This window comes from Phocoena sinus, chromosome 6 (assembly GCF_008692025.1).
Source record: "Phocoena sinus isolate mPhoSin1 chromosome 6, mPhoSin1.pri, whole genome shotgun sequence".
NCBI classification, from domain to species: Eukaryota; Metazoa; Chordata; class Mammalia; order Artiodactyla; family Phocoenidae; genus Phocoena; species Phocoena sinus.
Window position 1 is genome coordinate 72,133,528 of NC_045768.1, and position 17,546 is coordinate 72,151,073.

The following is a 17,546-nucleotide window of genomic DNA, read 5'->3' on the forward strand; positions in this document are numbered from 1 at the left end:
GATTTAAATATATATAAAATCAGTGAATATCTAAGTGTGATTGTCTGTGTGTACAATCACACAGGAAGCACACAAGTACCTTCCTGTGTGCCTGGCACTGTGTTAAGTTCTTTGTGTATTAGCAAATCAAATTTACACAACAACCATTTCAGCTAAGTAGTGCTATAACAAATTTTGAAGACAGGGAATCTCATGATTAGGTGAGTTAAGTAACTTGCCTATGGTCATATTGAGTCAAGATATAGGTAGAATCTGGGTTCAAGTTCAGGACTGTCTGACTCTAGCTATCACCCGCATTCTTCATTATTGTACTATAGTAACTTGTGACGTATACTATTTTCTCCATTTTTTAGAAGAAGGAAATTGAGCTACTGTCTAAGGTTAAAGTGTCTTTCCCACTTGATTGCAGACTACTTCAGGGCAAGGAGTCTACCTTGGTCACTTTTGCATCCTCATCCTAGCACACACTAGTCAACATGTGCTGAATGACTGAAGTTGACCAAAGTCAAGGCTTTAATCCATCTCTGCTTCTTTCGAGATTTTGTATTTTCCCCTTCTAATCAGTGTCTTCCCAGACCTTGCTCTTAAAGTAAAAAATGTCACCTTGAACGATCTGTAATTTATCCAGTGGATTAGGCTTCAAGTCCTTGAATCCTTGCTTTGCTAGCATGTTAAAGGAATTGATGAATTTTGGGGAGAGACTTTTCTGGGGGAATAAACTATTTTGCAGCACTTAGTAAGCACATTAACTCCTTGAGCCTGTGTGAATAGTACTTCAACTGAGCAAATGGTGCTCTGGTGGCCTCCATTCTAATGAATTTCCCCAAAATGGCTGCTTCACCTCATCTGAAAAGATCATTTGGTGAAATGATTTGAGCCACTCAGTGGGAGAACTGATAAAAATGCAAAGTGATTGAAATGTAAGAAAAACATTCTGAACTAAAGAGAGTGACCTTTTATGAAGTTCAAGTTCTTCTCTAAGGAAATTCAGCTATTAATCTAAAATTGTTGTACACATGGCTAAGAACAAGGTGCTAAACTGTTGCTTAGGGCATACAGTGTGATTACCTTAAATATGAGATAAAGAATGGTCATTTTAGTTAGTAAGTTTATTATTATTTTCATATTCTCTGTTATGGCTGTAATAACTATCCATTCTCAAGCAGAGAATTAAGGGGCTGAATTTACTAGTAGTCAAAAGCAACATTCTAATGTCAGATTTATAATGATAGACTTTTTTTTAATCAGTTTTGCATTCCAGTACACAGAACTAGCAAGATCTTTTTCTTTCAAACTTCCAACATGTCAAAAATATCCTCTTGGCACTCCCCGCCGGCTGCAGCCTGACACACCGCGCGGCCCCCCAGTCTCCCCGGCCCCCTCCCCCAGGCATGGCCCAGGGCCTCGCCTCACTATGGCAGCAGCACGGCACAGCACCCTTGACTTCATGCTCGGCACCAAAGCTGATGGTGAGACCATTCTGAAAGGCCTCCAGTCTATTTTCCAGGAGCAGGGGATGACGGGGTCGGTGCACACCTGGCAGGACCATGGCTATTTAGCGACCTACGTAAACAAAAACGGCAGCTTTGCCAATTTGAGAATTTACCCGCATGGATTGGTGTTGCTGGCCTTCAGAGTTACGACAGTAATGCGCAAGGCAAAGAAGTTGACAGTCTTTTGAACAAAGTAGAAGAAAGAATGAAAGAATTGAGTCAGGACAGTACTGAGCGGGTGAAGCGATTACCACCCATAGTTCGAGGAGGGGCCATTGACAGATACTGGCCCACTGCAGATGGCCGCCTGGTTGAGTACGACATAGATGAAGTGGTGTATGATGAAGACTCACCTTACCAGAACATTAAAATTTTACACTCAAAACAATTTGGAAATATTCTCATCCTCAGTGGGGATGTTAATTTGGCGGAAAGTGATCTGGCGTATACCCGGGCCATCATGGGCAGCGGCAAAGATTACACTGGCAAAGATGTACTGATTCTAGGAGGCGGAGATGGGGGCATATTATGTGAAATAGTCAAACTGAAACCAAAGATGGTCACTATGGTAGAGACTGACCAAATGGTGATTGACGCATGTAAGAAATCCATGCGAAAAACATGTGGTGATGTCCTAGACAATCTTAAAGGAGACTGCTATCAGATTCTAATAGAAGACTGTATTCCAGTACTGAAGAGGTACGCCAAAGAAGGGAGAGAGTTTGATTATGTGATTAATGATTTGACAGCTGTTCCAATCTCCACATCTCCGGAAGAAGATTCCACATGGGAGTTTCTCAGACTGATTCTTGACCTCTCAATGAAAGTATTGAAACAGGATGGGAAATATTTTACACAGGGAAACTGTGTCCATTTGACTGAAGCCCTGTCACTCTATGAAGAACAGCTGGGGCACCTGTATTGTCCTGTGGAATTCTTGAAGGAGATCGTCTGTGTCCCTTCATACTTGGAATTGTGGATATTTTACAGTTTGGAAGAAAGCTAAACCTTGAAAATCAATTTCCCCTAATCATGTGTGCTGCAAATAGCCTTCCTGACCTTCATATGCTGTACATGATATGGAAAGGAGTCAGGCAATTAATTGTGAATTCCTTCAAGTTTCCTTTTTTAAATTATTTTTTAATTTAAAAATCAAATGGAAAATGTATATTTTTATGAACTAGAGTTATTTTTTTGAAGGATGATTAGACAGCACAGTGAAGGCTGCTAAATGCACTGAACCTCTAGAATGTGATTTTTGTTTTTGTTTTTCTGTGTGGGCTTTTTTTGTTTCTGTTTTGGTAGACTTCGAATTTGATTGTTTGGAGGAATGAACATCATTGTTTTCTTCTGGAGGGAAGCTCTTGACGGGAGTTCCTTTTCCCCCCAAATTGACATAGGTATTAAAATTTGGTGCTTATAAGGAAAGACTTTTAAAAATGAATAGCAATGCTTCGATTAAAATTACAAATGAGAAAAAAAAAAAATCCTCTTTCTTGGACTTCCCTGGTGGCGCAGTGGTTGAGATCCCACATGCCGCGGAGCGGCTGGGCCCGTGAGCCATGGCCGCTGAGCCTGCACGTCCGGAGCCTGTGCTCTGCAACGGGAGAGGCCGCAACAGTGAGAGGCCCACGTACCACACACACACACACACAAAATCCTCTTTCTTTTCAAGGTCTTGAAAGCCATATGTACTTATCTTATTAGTATTATAGCACACATCCCAAGTGCTCCTCACACCTCCTGCCCCAGCCCTAACTCTGGCTGTCTCTTCAGTTTACAGTAAAATTAAAACGAATCCAAGCTACTTTGTTCATCTTCGCTGAAAATTATTTTTTGTTAAATGTTACCTAAATTAGCCAAAGTTTTTGTTCTCATTTATATACCTGAAGCTCTTGTAAGTTTCCTTCAAATTATTATTTAGCTACAAATGTGACCACTTTTACCTGCTCCTTGCAATATTTTTCATTGGTTTCTTAGACAGAATAGTGCATTATCAGTGCTAGTGAATAAACACTCTGTGAGAATGAGGTGAGTCAGCCTAATCACGTGCTACTTTATTGATGAGTAAGCCAAGGTAAAGAGAAGCAGTGATTCTCCCAGTGTCAAACGTGTCTGCAAAAAGAAAACTTAAAAACCTGAGCTCATGAATTGTCGTCCAATTGCTTAATGTTCTGAGCCAAAATACTTCTCTTTAACATCTAAAATGAGTTATTTCCACACATCTCTAAATACAGCAGTAGTTGAGTTAGAACCTGCTGTCTTTTTGTGGGACAGATTTTAACATGATTTTGATGCCAGATATGTTGGTGCAACCTTCTCATCAGAAGAAATACTTCACACTAACAATCAAAACTTACATTCTACAATGTTTTTCTAACTCTTAGAAGCCATAGGTTTCTGAACAGACACACCAAAGGCTACCAAACTGTGTAGGGGAGTAAGGGGAGGAAAAAGAGAAGAGAATAAGGGATAAGAGATCACATATTTTGTCCTTATACTCTTTCAATGAGAGATGCTCTTGAAGTTTTCGATATGAGAGTCTTCCATTGGATTTCTTTCGATGGAAGAACTCCTATGTTCAGAAAATATTTGAAAACTAATGATGCATACTGAGGTATAATATTTTTTACATTTTATTCTGACATCTTAAAACGTTTATATTATTTGTATACATCTAGAGACCATAGGGATCAATCTGTAGATTATAATGAAAATGGGACATGTTATAAGGGAGGATTTCTTATGAAAACATGCAACACTCCTTTAAAAGTGCACTAACCAATATAGAGATGACCTATACAATTTTCAAATTTGAGCAGCCAGTAGAAAATGACCCCCAAAAGCCCTCTGCATGTTAGTATCCAGCCAACCGCGATTAAGGAAACCAGTGTTATTAAAAGGAAAGAACTGTTATAACTATAAATTAAGAAAATCATGCTGAAATCTGAGCCTTAGAGAGAAGATTGTAGTCATTCATTAAATCAATTCATCAATACCTAAAGGACTATTTATTGAGTCTTACTGTGGAACAAGTTGCTGTTCTAAGCTCTAGAGATAGAGCTTGAGCAAATATGCAACTGCTGGCTTTGTAGAGTTTAGGTTGTGTGGGGAGAGAGGGCAAAGCATTGGAAAGTGGGGAAGACAGACATTAAACATATAGTCCTTATAATAACTAGGTATATCATCGATGTAAGCTCCAATATCAAGGAGTATATATCAAACAGCTTTCAAGGACCTTATAACATAACACAAATCTTATAAACATGCACACAAAGACCAGTACCTCAGAGACAAAGTTTATGAGGATTGTAGGCCTGGACTTTTCTCCTTCATCTGCCATAACCCTACCTTCACTTGGAATTGTACTGCCTATACTTGTTTTCCCCTCTAGTTTAATTCCTTACAGTGTGGTATATAGTCGATGAACTTTTGTTAAATACATGAATGAATTAATATGAAAAAAAAATCAAAGTATATGCCCAGTCCCTCCTGATAAGTTAGTACTTTCCTAATGATTAATTAATTAGAATAATGTGCTGTTGCCTTTTTCATGCAAGCTATCAGGAAGCTTATACTGGCATTTTGGTTCAACCACTGGAATTTGGCTAATAAGATTTCTTTTAGCCTTTTTATTTTCCTCACCCTATTTACTTCTTGGCTTTTTTCCTTTTGTCCTGTATCGTATGATTTTGGCCTTACTCTTCCTGAATTTATTTAAGTAAGCTTAATTGAACAAATTTTGAAAGCAGACATGTTGAAATCAATAATATTATTTAGGAAATTCAGATAGTGGAAAATAAAAGCATTGAATTAGCACATATGTTTAATCCCCAAGCATATTTTCTTTTTCTTTGTCAGGAAATAAGTTGTAAATTTTAGTTTTACAATGAGGGGAAAGGAACAAAAGATACAAATAATTGACTTATACATAAGCTTTCTTTTCCTGATTATAAAAACAAACAAAAAAAAAACCATTACTGTGGAAAACATAATAAAAAAGGAAGAAAAGCAATACCATTTCTAAAATTTTTAGTGTATTTCCCTCTGGTTATGGAAAGAGAGAGATGCATATTTTGAACTTATATTGTTAATAATTTGAGACATTACTTTTCATTGAAATGTATCACAAGCCTTGGCTAAAGCCTGTAAAACTTTTTAAAATATTACTTTTAGTGACTGCATCTCATCCTAGCTTACTGAACACTCTCCTATCATCATCTGTGTAAGTTGTTTTAGATTTTAAATTGTGTATTCCTAGGATTGAAAACTTATGTACAATGATCTATCCAAATTTTTTTGCATCTTTTATTTCCTTTGGGATTCTCCTGGAATTAGAGGGCCAACATATAGGGTTTTTTTTTTTTTTTTTGAAGATGAAGAAGGTAGTCCAGATGAAATATCTTTTTACATCTCTCTCATTGCCCTATAACTTTCCTATCCTAGAAACTGATTCACATTTGTCAAAACCTAAAGCAACTGACCTCAGATATGATCAAACTATTGAAAAGAAACACGGCACCACCATTATCTTTTTCTTAGAATGCTGTGCTTTCATTAGGAAACTCTTAGGTTGTGCCAGCATTACTTCTTACAACAACAGTGTGTTGATAAATCATATTTAGCATAAGGTTAACATCTCCCAACACACACATTGGCCTTTTTCATATGTGTTAACACTGTGTGAACTCCATTTATTGAGTGTCTTCTCTGTTTAGAGAGCTGGAGAATTTAAGGCATTTTAAATGTTCAGTGTTGTACTGTACCATCATTTATGTACTTGTTTCACATCTTTATTTAAGACTGTCCTGGGGTGTTGCCAACTCATTCATTTTTATTTTAGTCACTTAAATATTTATTTACCTCCCAAATTGTACTGGGAACTTTTCTATGTACTAGGTATATAGCTATGGAAAAAAAAAAAGTTAATTCTGTTAAAGTGTTTGGAGATTTTATATAAAAAAGTTAAACAAGCAATTTAAAAAATTAATTATAGAACATAATAAATGATACCCTTTGGAGGATAAGAAAAAAGTAATAGAATAATAGAAATACTAATGAAATTGATGATGAAATATTACATCTCCTGTGACTAATAAAGCCAGCAACAGTTCTATTTTGAAACAAAAAAAGATTGTCTAGAGTCTATAAGGTCTTGCAGAAGTCACCCAGGATCATGAGAATAATGACATTGTCAGTGATACAATAATATTTTATTCAAAGTTTCCTCACTCAGGCTGTTGGTAAATAGATAACATAATGTTTAAAAGGCCCGTAATTAGAATTAAAAAATATATTGTGAAACCTTTTTTGTAGTGCTTTACAGAATATAATTGCTGCTGTAATTTTCATGATGGTGCACATGTTTTGAACACCTCACTTCACTATGCAATAGAATTTTAATTTTTCAGAATTTAATTATTCTGATTGTTTAATCTAGTAAGTTAGATCAGGAGGTATTATGATGAAAATCTGTGATAGACATGGGGATGCACTACCCAGATCTCATTTCAAGGAAGAACTTGCTGCCCAGCTACACAGAGAGAAGTCAGGAAATAGCCTTCAGCTTTCTGCAACTTCTAGGTCTGCCTCAGCTGCAAAGACCACTTTGCTCAAGGGCAAGCCCACCCCAAGGCTACCTGCCTCCAGTGACTGAGTGAGATGATATACAGGCTCTGCTTTTTCAACCAGAAGTGAGACTCCCTCCAAAGCTCGCTGTATGGCTGGCTGAGGCACATTACAGTTTGACTTCTTTCTCTCACTAATCCTGCTTCTGCCCAAGCCCTTCACCAGTTTTGATCTCCTATAAACATCTTGCACCCGAAACTCCATATCAGCTGTGCTTCCAGAGAACTCAGCCTGGGACAGTTACTGACCTAAGTTTTAAATGAACATCTTAACATGACACAGCAGTCTAAGATAGATGTCTGAACCCCCATGCAGAAGGAGCAGTTTCTGAAGTACCTCAAGGGCCTTGATATACTAGAATTGCATCACAAAGAAAACACCCATTGCAAAGGGTGCATTACAGGGCTCAAATACAACTTTCTGAATTTTATAAAAGCTTACAGAGTGGGATAATTTCTGTATCCCATAAAATGGCACGTGTAAAATGCTCACCTGAGTCCTGAACATGAGAAGTTATTTCAATCACTCAGTAAATAATTCTGGGTTTCAGGCCCTGCCTCTAGTACTTACTAAGGATGCAAAGGTAAATGTTAGGCTATTCAAGGGAAGAATCCATACACAGATAACAAGACTAAAGGTTTTGTGGGTGCCCAGTATGTGTTAAAAACTGAATAGCAAATAAATAAACAACAAACAAACAAACCTGAATAGCAGAGAACTGTGAAGGAGAAATTAATGTCCCCTAAGGTTTCGAGTTTCTGTGCTAAAGGATATAGCTAGAAAGGAGCCCTACCAAGCAGAAGTCACAAAAGGATAATAAGAATAATTAATACATGGTGTCAAATCTGCAGATTACTAAGGATTACTTCACAATTTTTTTCAATTTACACAATTCTTTCTCCCATGAGACTTGTTCTCCTCAAACATAAGCACATTACAAAATAATCATTTAAATAAGTCACTCTGGAGTCTTGCTGACACAGGAGAGGATTTGTGTAAAGTTTCAAACTGTTCTTTTTTATTCCTGATAGGGACACACTAATGGGCCAGTGTTGTGTCTTAAGAAGCCTAAGTCCATTTACAGGCATAAAAAGTGTAAATGCCAGATCCAGATGAGACATGGGAGTGTTTGGGGGAATTTGTAGATTGGCAAAGACTTAGAACATATAGCCACTGTCCAGGACCAGCTACATAAATTGCAGGGCCCAGTACAAATTGAAAATTCTCCGTGTTCAAAAATGGTTAGGATTTCATGGCAGCAACCGGATAACATTAAACCAAATGTGGAGTCTTGTGCAGTATATAGAAAAAATAAAGCAGCATTGCCACTACCCTTCTCACTCAGTGGTGGAGAGGCCAGGTTTGTTTTGTCTGCATGCTATAACTGACATAGAATAAGCACTCAACAAATATTTGCTAAGTGAATAAATTAAAATGCTGACTACAATTTATCTTTTACCCGTCACGCACAACCAATTAGTGAAAGGGGGTCTCTTTAGATAGCATCATCCTCCTAATGATACCTGAATTTTCCATGGTGCTTTAGACAATGCTTGTGGCCCTCAAGTTTCCCTGGTCCAGTCTGTTCTGATCTGATCTTGCTTTGTTTTGTAACCAAATCAGAAAAAAATTGTGTGTGTGTGTGTGTGTGTGTGTGTGTATATATATGTGTGTGTGTGTGTGTGTGTGTGTTTATATATAAACAAAGTATTTTGGCCAGTTATAAAAATACATGCACTACAAAATAAAATAGAAATATTAACAACCTTAGAATTAGAATAATATAGATGGAAACATAAGACCAGAGAAAAAGGTAATATGCAAGCATAGTCCATAAGAGCCTATGTAGTAAATAACTAGTATACATACTTGACTGAGATTCCCAAAAATCAAAACAAAGAAATGTATGATTAACTACAAAATTCTCATAGTTTATAGGAACAAAGTTGTAATAATTATATCAAATAAGCAGGACTTGTAAGTTCACTTGTAAGCAACATGTTGTTTTCTTTTGTTTCTTTTTTTTTTTCCTGTGGGGCAATTTTTTTCTCTTCCCCTGAATGAAATTTGGGACAAGTCTCATTAATTTTGAATCACTACCAAGTCATAAAAAGTCCCCCAGTCAGTAATTTAAGGACTAATCGAGCAATTGAAATGCCTAAAGGAATCAATATGTCAAATTTTCCCAAAGTTAAAGCTACTCCTCTCACTAATTTGCGCAAACCGTAGGTCAGCTCCACACTGTGGAAAAGAGGGCATGGTTGGCTTCTGCTCTCTTTCTCTGCCGTGTGTGTGTGTGTGTGTGTGTGTGTGTGTGTGTGTGTTTCTAGTCTTCATCATGCTAACAATGGTCATTGATTCTTCCAGACAGTTTTTCCCTTAGACCCAGGAATGGGAGCTCTTACTCTGGATCCTGTGCTTTACAGAGTCCCATTATTGGCTATCTCCTAGTCTTGTCCAGCCACATGGGACAGAGAGATTATCCAGAGCAAGGAGGAATACTGTTTACGAACCAGCATTCTCTAGCCTCACTATGCTAGAAGTATGCAGGACCCTGTTATTCTTTGCCCAAATGATGCCAAGCCTGATGCCATGGTCTGTGCAGGGCTCTTCCCTAGGGGTAGCCCTCCTAAGAGGGCTGCTCTGCTGCTGTGATCACGCCTTAGATTGGGGGGTGGCCACGGTCCAGTTGTCTGTAGCAGTGAGGATGAAAGATGGACGTTTGGTCTTGGGTATTTGTATGTGTATTTGTGAGATTCCTCATGGTGCTGAAAGGAGCTGGGGTCAGATGAGAAGAGAGACAGGCTATATGCTTTCCCAATACATCAGGAGACCAACGGTGGACTTTCTATATTCTGCCAGTTTCTAGCAATGGACTAAAAGGATATTAAGAATTCTAAATTCAACTCTGGTCCCTCATATATTTAAGAATATATATTTGTCAGTTAAAATAACAGAACATATTTTATCTAAGAGCTTTTTCCTTTAATTCATAGATAATTCTTTAGACATATGATATTTCTTGGAACCCTTAAATATTAGAGGTAAATCTAGCTTCAGGATCTGTTGAGGTACGGATGCTGGACAAAAGGAGAGAAGGACAAAGAATTTCTTACTTGACTAAAGCTGTAATTATGTGTCAAGCTCTCTGAGTCTCACAGGTGTTTTAAAATGATTCATTTTCTTGTGGGACATTTTGTGGGTTTTCAGAACGCTTGCATTGCTGGAGAAGGGACATATTTATTCTTTCATTCAAGAAATATCTAAGTTACCTTGCTCCTTGCCCCCTGTGCAATATTTTGGGTCAGTCTCTAAGACAGCCCCATACCAGCTTTCTATGGTATGTAGTCTACATCTGGTCCACAGGAAGCTTTCATACATAATTTTCTCTGACAACATCTGGCCTGACATGGCCATCTCTCTGTTCTATTGTGAGAATGATTAGCCTTCCAGTCTCTTATCCTTGAGACTTCCTAGGCTTGTTAGGGTATCAGTTGACTTTTGCTTCCACATTTCCGGAGAAACATTATACTTTCTCCAAAAGGTCTCCTTAAAGTTTTTCTACTTTGAATAGAAATGAGAGGAGAAACCCAGTTATGGGATGGGGTCACACACAACCAACTTTCTTCAAAGAATCACCCGTTGACATCCTACTTCCCAACTTGTGATGAAGAAGCTCAGAGTTGCAGGACAGGTTTTCCACAGACTTATTTTGCAAGTCATTCACAGTGGTCTTGTACTTCAATTTAGTATATGGCATATATCACTTTGGGGGCTTCACTTGACACCGAGAATAAAATGGTTGCACTTTAATTAACATTCTTTTACAAATGCATATGATTTATTTTTCAGGAGAAACAAAGCTTTATTTCCTGATACTTAGATCTAAAGATATTTGTAACTAAAGTCTTTATATAAAGGATCTTACATATAATAAATAATAATGATAACAACTAAAATTTCACTACGTGCATAAGGCAAAGTGCAAGTCAGAAGAAACTCTGAGAAGGCCATATATGTAACCTAGAGTATATAAAGGAGGGGTTATTTTATCAGGGATGGTTCTGGGGAGTCAGTAAAATCTTGTAAATTTATGAAGAAAAGATCCTTTGCTTACTGTTATTCTCATAAAGTCAGTCACACCAAAATGGTTTAAAAAATTGACTAAGAGGGTAACAAGATTAGTATCACTTATACAAATTATGGGACTTCACCATAATTCTCCCCAGATGAAATGGTCATCAGTAAAACTGGTTGAAAGATCAAGAGATGTCAGAATTGGTTAAGGCTAAGTTTTTGTCTCTTTTTCTAAAGTGATTTTGCTCTTCAGATTCACTTGTGAAAGTTATTAAAATTTTGAATGCTCAGTGCTATGCAGAACCACTAGATCAGGATTTACAGTATCCTGGGAATCTGCCAGCCAGCACTCAAGCTCTCTCTCTCTCTCTTACCTTTTTTCAAGTTTTCTAGTTGATTTTGGTAAATGCGCGGGTTGGATTACACTCCTTTAGAGCCCTTGTTCTCATCTGGGTATGGTGGGTAAAATGAAACACAATTCTCAAAACACCTGTAGAGGTTTATCAAGTGAAACATATCAATCCCCTCCTCTCCACGTAAAGATGAAAATGGCACTCCAAGGATATCAGTTAGGGGACAATAATAAAAACTCAAATCAGAGATTATAGAGACATAAGTCAGGACAATGACAATGGGAAAAGGGATATGGATTCAAGAATTTTATCCTTAGTGTTATTAACCACAGAAATTGCTATTTCATGATTCATAAAATCCCATTATATGACCCTAACACCAGATATAATGGGTTCTAACCACATAGAATATTTGAAAATATACATTTACCTTGAAACTTCCTACATCTGTGAATTTAAAGGAATATTTTCATCAGCATTAAAATTTTTTGAACTCCATTTTGAAATGTCTACTTAAAGATATATTTACCATACAAATTTCTAGCCTTACACATTAACTACTTAAACTTTTTATTTTGTACATTCTAACACCATATTTCAGTATTTTTGGACACTATGTACTTTTTAAAAAGTCTTCTTTTCATGTATTCAGATACTCACTTCCATGAAGACATCAGATGGTTTTCCTACTAATGATTATTAGTGATTCTATTCAGAGATTATAATAGGCATGGTATAATTAACTTGGCTATATTTAAAATGGTACAGTTAGAATAATATTGGAAACTCCTCCTCCCTTTATTTCAATAACATTTTCATTCATCTCTCCCATCTTATGTCAGATTGAAGTCTTTCTCTTAAAATAGCATTGATTCGACCAGTTGTTGGAAACCTATTCATGGTCTTCAAAGTGTACAAAACTCCTCTTGAAAAAGCTGCTTCAGAACTTTGCTCCATATGCCATGGACATATATATATTTTCAAACCAAGTAGTTCTTAACTATATATGAAAATCTGTTTCATACAGATGTGTCCATCATAAGCAAGTATAATATGGAAGCATGGTGTTTGCTTTCTTGTTGTTTTATCACCCTGGAAAATAAAATGGGTTGTTGGAAGAATTGGGTAAATACTTCTTAGATAAGCAATTCAATCGCCATTAGAAATAGAGGACTAAATAGAGGAAAATACATCTTGATAAAAGAAAAAACTCTAGCAGTTCATTAGGTGGGCATTAAGTGCATATGTGTCATAATGATATAAACTCTGAAGTTCTCCATTTTTTGCTCTTCCATAATTAGCCATGCTCACTTCCTGATTTTGTCCTAGTTGGGGTAGAAGTGTAAATTGCATGATCTAAGATGTTATTCTTTCCTCTATTCCTTATAAACACACATACTTGGCAGTTATAGAGATACATGGTGTGGTTCTCTGGGTTGTTCTACTTGCCCAGTGGTAGTGGTTGGCTTCACGCAGAGAACAGGTTACTGGAGCACTAGCTTTTCCAAATGATACTACTGAAATCCTAGAATGGGTGTGGACTGAACCAAGAAATCATGACTCTCTCTAGTTAAATATTTCATGCCTGATCTGTTGTAGCTCATTCTATGGAAAAAAGAAAATAAACTTTATTTCTATGTCAAGCTTCTCTTACTTCTTAGGAAAGCATTTCAGATACTTGCTCCTCAGCTTGCAATATTTGAAATACGAATTCCGAATTTGTGGCTTATCAATAAAAACACATTGACTTTCACAGAGGTTGTCTGGTGAATTCTAGTACAGAAGTAGAAACATTTACTTACATTGTGTTCACAGCTGATAAACTGCAGTTGCTAACCGTTTGTTAATTAAATCTTAGTTAAGCTTTGTCCTTCCTGCTTAGAAACAGGAACTCAACATTTGAGGCTTCAATTTGCATGCATCAGTCAACACAAATACTGAACAAAGTGCTTGTTTAGGTAATAAGATAAGGAGGTGCCCTCTCCACATTTCAGCTCTAACTGCCTCAGAGGCAGCATTTCCCAAGATTCCCAGCTGCTGCTTGTTCAGGCAGCTCTGTGGTTTGCGCTGCATATTAATTTCTGTTCAACACGGGAATTCAATTTGTACTGTACATTTCATTTCTTCACAGATTTAGATTTGTTTCATGTTCTCTGCTTTTAATTAACTCTCTGGCACAGCTGCTGGACAGGATAGAAAAACTCATTGCTCTCCCTGTGTTATGAGTATACCACCAATCATTTGCCACTTAGATGGTGGTGCAGAAGCTATCAGTTTCTATGGCAACCAGAGCCGTGGTGATTGATTCCTTGCCAGTATGGCATCACCACAGGGAGTGCAGCTTGTGATTTTTCTATGCTCACAACATCCATCTAATTAAAACAGGATTATGGCATCATCCCAATATATGTTCGACAACTACACTACAATCCATTTATGTAAATGTCAACATTATTAAATACAGTGGTCATAGTGTTTATGAAGAAATACTTGTTTTAGTCTTTGGTTTGTACATTGGAAAGCAAATGCCCAACTACCTGGTTTTGGCTATTATAGTCTCTTAAATGGTAGCCTTCAACTGGCACAGTCATTTTGTATTTGAAAATCATATGAAGCAAAACCAAATGATTACATTTTGATTGATGCAATGCTAGCTAACTCTAGAATGCTATACTAAGCCTGACTTGAAAATTGGTTAATTAATTTATTGCATATGTATTATTTATTCATCAAAAGCTTTTTAATTCACACGATTGATTTTTTTCTTCAGGGACTTCTCTTGAGAACAGATATTTCCTTCTGCTCTCATGATTTCCTTCTTACAGAGGATTCCTCAAGTCCTCTAACAGTACCCGGGATTTGGGGAAGCCTCACCTGTCAGGTGAGATGTAAGATGGAGTATTCACAGTTGTGCATGGAGGCTCCAGATGAAAAAGGCAGCTCAGGGATTTCATGAAGGGCTAAATGGGCAGACAAACCCTTTAGAGAACTGTGAGATGCGTATGCAAAATAAAAAGGAAGGACAGAGGGTGACAGATCTGTTAGAAATGTTGTTTTCTACATCAGAGTTTTTGCTGGATAAGGCTGACAAAATACTCTGTTAACATGAAAAATGACAGTCTGCACCACCTCATAGCTTCATGTCTCTGTGCATTTCATTTTCCAATGCATTGGTATGTTACAGAAGCTACTACTATGACATATATAAGTATGTGCTGTATACTATGAATATTTGCTGTCAAAACTCTATTCATTTTACAGATTTTTTCCCCTTGCCTTCACTTATGTTATATGCAGAGATTGCACATTCAAATGATACTGTCAGAAGTACTTCTGGGTTAAATTTTAATTGTTAGTACTCTACTTTCCAAAAGTTTCATGACATTTCAAAGTTCTCATGAATTGACAGTAAAATTACTCCCAAAGCAGGAAATTAATAAAATGACAAAAAACATATAAAACATTTTGACTAGAGAAAGAGAAAGGATTCTAATGTCAGCACAGCCATCCACAGAATATGGTGATTGGTTGCGATAAAATTGATGGAAGTAGGAGTGTTTCACTGAAGGTAACTTTTAAAACTACGTATTGTTCTCTGGTTGCAATATTGCTGCAGAGAGTGTATAACTGTATAGTGCATGTGATTTGCAGTATTTTTTTGTCTCAGGCACACAGTTTATATTATATATGTATTTATCTGTACTAGACAATAGTATATTCCCTCCTAGAGTTACCATACATGTTATTTATTGCTAATTCGTTAGTATGAAGCTGACAAGCACCCATTTTAACTACAACTGTAGCAGCAACATCCACCCCATTATAACGCCTGCTGTACTTTCAGGTGTTCATGCTACTACCAATGTTTCCTTTGAACCAAAAGAAAACTTCCATTAACACAAAATCAAAAATACATTTTTGAGAGTTTATTTTTGAAACAGAAAAATTGTACATTACAAATACAGAACATTTTAGGATAATTCTGAGGGTTTTTTAAAAAATAATGTGACCGATAAGTTAACGTAATTTTTAGCTATCTGATTTATTTTTCTTATTTAAACTCAAAGCAGTAAAACTGTAATTCCCTTAAATCATATCAAAATGCTGTAGTATGCTTTGTGCTACAAAAATAGTAACTATGTAACAGAAATTTGTATTTCTTAATTTGTATATAAATGCTAGATATCCCCATTGAATTCTTGACTCATAAAAATATAATACACAAACTAGAGCTAGTAAAATTTCAAGCATATTATCTCTATCTGTCTTTATAAAAGCACTCCCTGTCCTCAAAAATTATGTTTCACTGAAGTGTTAAAGTAATCAATATCTGCACTATTCATAGGTAGAAACTGATATTTTCTTTCTTTCTTTCTTTCTTTCTTTCTTTCTTTCTTTCTTTCTTTCTTTCTTTCTTTCTTTCTTTCTTTTTACCTCTTTATTGGAGTATAATTGCTTTACAATGATGTGTTAGTTTCTGCTTTATAACAAAGTGAATCAGTTATACATATACATATGTTCCCATATCTTTTCCCTCTTGCGTCTCCCTCCCTCCCACCCTCCCTATCCCACCCCTCTAGGTGGTCACAAAGCACGGAGCTGATCACCCTGTGCTATGCGACTGCTTCCCACTAGCTATCTATTTTACGTATGGTACTGTATATATGTCCATGGCACTCTCTCACTATGTCACAGCTTACCCTTCCCCCTCCCCATATCCTCAAGTCCATTCTCTAGTAGATCTGTGTCTTTATTCCTATCTTACCCCTAGGTTCTTCATGACATTTTTTTCCCTTAAATTCCATATATATATGTTACCATACGGTATTTGTCTTTCTCTTTCTGACTTACTTCACTCTGTATGACAGACTCTAGGTCCATCCACCTCATTACAAATAGCTCAATTTGTTTCTTTTTATGGCTGAGTAATATTCCATTGTATATATGTGCCACATCTTCTTTATCCATTCATCCGATGATGGACACTTAGGTTATTTCCACCTCCTGGCTATTGTAAATAGAGCTGCAATGAACATTTTGGTACATGACTCTTTTTGAATTATGGTTTTCTCAGGGTATATGCCCAGTAGTGGGATTGCTGGGTCATATGGTAGTTCTATTTGTAGTTTTTTAAGGAACCTCCATACTGTTCTCCATAGTGGCTGTACCAATTCACATTCCCACCAGCAGTGCAAGAGTGTTCCCTTTTGTCCACACCCTCTCCAGCATTTATTGTTTGTAGATTTTTTGATGATGGCCATTCTGACCGGTGTGAGATGATATCTCAGGGTAGTTTTGATTTGCATTTCTCTAATGATTTTAGTATATGTGCTGCCGAAGCGAGCACGCATTTCTCTAATGATTAATGATGTTGAACAATCTTTCATGTGTTTGTTGGCAGTCTGTATATCTTCTTTGGAGAAATGTCTATTTAGGTTTTCTGCCCATTTTTGGATTGGGTTGTTTGCTTTTTCGTTATTGAGCTGCATGAGCTGCTTGTAAATTTTGGAGATTAATCCTTTGTCAGTTGTTTCATTTGCAAATATTTTCTCCCATTCTGAGGATTGTCTTCTCGTCTTGTTTATGGTTTCTTTTGCTGTGCAAAAAGTTTGAAGTTTCATTACGGCCCATTAGTTTACTTTTGTTTTTATTTCCATTTCTCTAGGAGGTGGGTCAAAAAGGATCTTGCTGTGATTTATGTCATAGAGTGTTCTCCCTATGTTTCCCTCTAAGAGTTTGATAGTTTCTGGCCTTACATTTAGGTCTTTAATCCATTTTGAGTTTATTTTTGTGTATGGTGTTAGGGAGTGTTCTAATCTCATACTTTTACATGTACCTGTCCAGTTTTCCCCGCACCACTTATTGAAGAGGCTGTCCTTTCTCCACTGTACATTCCTGCATCCTTTATCAAAGACAAGGTGACTGTATGTGGGTGGGTTTACCTCTGGGCTTTCGATCCTGTTCCATTGATCTATATTTCTGTTTTTGTGCCAGT

At 36.8% G+C, this 17,546-nt stretch overlaps 1 pseudogene; it reads left to right on the plus strand.

The window, feature by feature from the left end:
* The first annotated feature begins 1,335 nt into the window (after window positions 1-1,335).
* LOC116755740 lies at window positions 1,336-2,506 on the plus strand (annotated as a pseudogene).
* Window positions 2,507-17,546: the final 15,040 nt, after the last annotated feature.